The sequence below is a fragment of the Dipodomys merriami genome, unplaced genomic scaffold (assembly GCF_024711535.1).
Source record: "Dipodomys merriami isolate MVZ:Mamm:240054 unplaced genomic scaffold, mDipMer1.0.p SCAF_1133, whole genome shotgun sequence".
Taxonomy (NCBI): domain Eukaryota; kingdom Metazoa; phylum Chordata; class Mammalia; order Rodentia; family Heteromyidae; genus Dipodomys; species Dipodomys merriami.
In genome coordinates, this window is record NW_027202420.1 from 236,982 (window position 1) to 241,662 (window position 4,681).

At 38.7% G+C, this 4,681-nt stretch overlaps 1 pseudogene; it reads left to right on the forward strand.

Moving 5' to 3' along the window:
• Positions 1-568: 568 nt before the first annotated feature.
• Positions 569-1,297, forward strand: LOC138822645 (Golgi to ER traffic protein 4 homolog pseudogene; annotated as a pseudogene).
• Positions 1,298-4,681: the final 3,384 nt, after the last annotated feature.

Sequence of the window (4,681 nt, forward strand, 5' to 3'; positions counted from 1 at the left end):
TATTTATTTATTTATTTATTTATTGTCAGGCATGGGGTTTGAACTGTGGGATTGGGCATTATCCCTCAGCTGTTGCACTCAAGATGAGCACTCTACCACTTGAGCCAGAGCGCCACTTCCTGTTTTTTAGTGGTTTATTGGAGATAAGGGTGACATGGAGTTTCCTGCCCGGGCTGGCTTTGAACTGAGGCCCTCAGATCTCAGCTTCCTGTGTAGCTAAGATTACAGGCCTGAGTGGCCTGTGCCCAGCTGATTATAGTTATTTTAAAGAGGTTGTGTAGAGGGATTTCATTTGCATAAGTCAGATGAGAACATTTCCTTTCATACAACATCTTCTGTTCCCTCACTTTCTCCCAATGAGCTTGACTACATTCTGCCCCTTCCTCCCTTCATTCCTCTACCCTTTCCCCACCCTCTTTTTGATGTACCCCAATTTCTTGCATTAATATTCTCAGGCTTTGTCCTAGTCTTTCTAAAGATTATACTACTTGGGCCACATTGGCAGCAGCGATGGTGGAGCAGGAAGGCTCTCACAATGAAGCCCACAATCACATGCAAGTTAAGCTGCATGGAGAAAGGCGGCCAGTATGGGGCACACCAAATGTATTGGACCATCTTCTTCAGGTACATGTCCCAGAGCAAGCCCTCTGAGGCCCAAGAGCTCATGTGGTCAGGAGCATACTGCTGTTCTTCCCTCATGGCCAGCAAAACAGCACAGCAGAGCTGTCCATGCTGGTGTTGGAGTCCCTGAAATGGATGTAGATGGCAGAAATGGATGGAGTGTCTGGCTAGGGTGTTCAGTTGATGGACCCCTTCTCCAGAGCCCTGAAGTGTTCCAGTTGGGGTTCCTGGAAATGGGGCCATCCTTAGCTCCTTCCATTTTGGGCCCTGACCCTGTGGAAAGAGCCGAACTACTGGGAATCTTGATACTACTTTCTACACTCCACAGACGGTGAGGGCTGCGCCAACATGCTGGTGGAGGACTCCACGGCCCACAGCTTCCATGGCAAGTGGACATACTTGTGGCTCAGGCAGTGCTGCAGTTTCTCTATTGGAAAACAAAACCAGGTCTGTGGTCTTCATCATGTATGCACAGAAGCAACATCCATCAAGCACGGGCCGCCCTCCATCCAATCCCTGCTCCACTTCATCTGATTTCTGCTGCTGGCCTTGGATGGCAGCAAGCTAACCACGTTCATGGTGCTGTGAGAGCAGTTCCAGCCCTCCCTGTGCAGGTACCCAATACATGACAAGTAGCTCGACAGGACAGAACAGGACAGGAGAGTTGTCCCTCAGGGTACATCCCAAGCTTTTGTCTTCCTATGGAGGCAGTTGGCCACGTCCTGGCCTCCCTTAGTTACTCTATCACCTACAATTTTCCTTAGTTATGCTCTATGTATTAAAAACTTCCTTAAAGACAAGTTATACTGTTCATGGAGTTCATACTCACAGCTCTAAATACTGAGATGCCTAAAATATATCATTCTGCTTTGAGTAAATTCCCTCCAAAAGGTTTTCCAATTCAGAAGTTTATCTTTAATGGATTTTATAAAACCTTTCAAATGTTATACAAAAAAATAAGGACTAAGTAAATGAACGATCAAGTACTTAATGATTAGAAGACTCAATGTCCTGAAACAATTCTCCTTAACTGCTCAGTACATAGAGTATAATTCCAGACAAAATTCAGCCAGATATTTTTTACGAGAAACTTTTAAGAGGGCACATAGTATTTCCTCACTTTCTAAGGAAATATTTTTGTAGAATCAAAATGATCTCTTCAAAGTTTTAGGAAAAGTCAATAATAAATTCATCAGTACCTAGAGTTTTATAGATTGCAATGCATTTAAATGTAAATTGAGAAAATTTGTGTAGATTCCATTTTTTTTCGTTCTTCCTTAAGTAGGTTTGATAGGTTTCATCTTTGAATAAATCATCTGAAGTTGTTTATTACTGTACTTTTAAATTTTATAACGGTAGGATTTCTGATAAAGTACTCATTTGTTTTGGTTATTGGCAACTGGTTTCTTCTCTGTTTTGTTATTTTGTATTTTGATCCGTCTTTTAAAATATATATCCATTTATTGATCTATTCAGACACAGCTTCTATTTTCATTGATTTTCTCTGCTGTGTTCAAAAGCAGGATTTTTTTGCCACTTAACGAAATGATTCTTAAATAGAAAAGCAAAAGAAGAATAGAATAGAAAAATAAGAGTATCAGTTCAAGCTTGTAATCCTATCTACTCAGTAGGCAAAGAGCTGAGGATTTTGTTTCAAAGCCAGCCAGGGGAGGAAAACCTGTGAGACTCCTATCTCCAACTAAACACCAAAAATGCTGAAAATGGAGTTTGTGGCTCAAGTAGCAGAGCACTGAGCTAGAATTACATATGTGAATCCCCAGTGTCCTGGTAAGTTGTGTTTTTTTTTTGAGGAGTGTAAATGTGTACAATTTTTAAGTCCTTAACCTAGCCCACTGCAAGTAGTATGAAGTTACACATGGTCTGATCTACTGTCCATATGGTAATCACTGAGATTTAAAATTCTGTCTTCCTGAACATTTTCCAATTTTCTTCTTTGACCATACATTTAGGTATCAGGGGTTTTCTATGGTCAATTTTCATTTAAGGAAAAAATCATTTCAGATTTCATTTAAAGTTTGAGACTGAGACTTGTACTTGGTGTTTGATGTTGTTGCTCTTTAGCTAGTACTTTACCAACTAAGCTATGATTTTAATCCATAATTTCAGGTTATTCAAAATGCTAGGAAAGGTAATAGTGATAATGCTATTAAGTCTTTCGCCCATCTAGATACCCACATTTGGTTTGTTTGGGTTCCTAGTTTATCAGTATATTTATATGTCATAACTTTTGTTTTTGTTTTTGTGCTATTCCTGGAGCTTGAAATCAGAAACTTGCCCTCTCCTTGAAACTGGACATTGTTAGCACACACTGGTAATTCTATCTACTCAGAGAACTGAGATCCAGGTTTAAATCCAGCCCAAGAAGGAAAGACCATGAGTTTCTTATCTCTAAATAATCCCCCAAATAAATTTGGAAGGGAATCTGTGGTTCAAGAGTAAAACACCGCCCTTGAGGGAAAATGCATAAGTGAGAAGGTAAGGTCTTGAGTTTAAACTCCAATATCAGCACTCAAAAACGTTGCTTTCCTTGAGCTTTATATTAAATTGCTCAGAAAATAATCAGCATTATAGTAATGTTTAACATTACTATTACAATAATGTTATATTTATTGATGTTATTCCTTTATTTTCCTAAAGTTTACTGACACATTAATATCCAGTAATAGAAAGACAGGATTACTCTTTCACAAGTATTTATAGTAGTTGAATATATGGAACAGAGGTGCATACCAGGAGTTTGGACTGAAGAGAGATATTTGCAAGCTCTTCACATAAATAAATGATAGTTGAAGACCCTGTGGGCATGTATGAAATAAGCTAAAGAAACCAGCAAGGAAAGATAAGGCATGATTCTGGAAAGCAAACAATTTTGGAAGAATAGAAAACAAGAAAAGTATGTAGCTTTTGGTAAGAACTTTCTAACTCACCTACACAGTGAGCACATTTGATTCCTCATTTCTAGTAAAAGCCATTTTATTTTCATTAACAATGATCTATTTGTTCCATTATATAAATTTAACATATTATATATTTCCTAGTAGATTAATATTTATACTTTTTTTCCTTTATAGAAGAAGTCCTACATTGTAGACAAGGCTTACCTCAAATCCTTATTCTCTTGTGTCAGGTTCCTGAGTTTTGGCTGGAATTACCAAGTGGTAGCATAGTACTATATTCACTTATATTATTTACATTTTGTACACTTGAAAATTAGTATGAACAACTTTAAGCCATAGTATCTTCATGAATTTGAATAAATTTCTTTCAGAAAAATGTTATAAGTAGAGTTACTGAGTAAAGTCAAGTATGGTACACATACCTGTAATCCCAGTACCCAAGGGTATTGTAAGTTTAATAGCACCCTGAGCTTCACAGCAAGTCCTTGTCATCATCATCATCAACAACAACAACAACTGGTGGGCTTGGAAGAGAAAAAGTATTAAGTGACGTGATAGGAATATACAAAATTGTGTGTGTGTGTGTGTGTGTGTGTGTGTGTGTGTGTGTGTGTGTGTGTGTGTTTGTGTGTGTTGGCCCTAGGGCTTGAACTCAGGGCCTGGTCAATGTCCTGAGATTTATGCTCAAGTCTAGCACTCTATCATTTGAACCAAAGCTCCACCTCCAACTTTTTTAGAGGTCATTGGAGATGAGTCTCATCCAGTTTCCGGTCCAGGCTGACAAAGAACCTAGATCCTGAGGCCTCAACCTCTTTTATAAGTAGGATTATAGGCGTGAGCTTTAGTAGGTGTTGTATTACTGTTAAGTAATATGGTAAACATCACGCCAGTTTTTACTCGCCCCAGCAGTGTTTGAGTGTTGCACACACACTTAAAACACAACCCACACCATGTTTGATGACATCCAGGTCTCATAATCCTGTGAGATAACTATTGTTACCTATGAAGAATTTGAGGTCCAGAGACTTTAGTTAACTTTGAATCCACAGCTTGTATAGAGTGGAGCTTGTATGCAAGCTCAAATAGGTTTGTATATTTCAGAAAACATGGTATCAACATGTGTTCTAGGCAACATGTGTTCT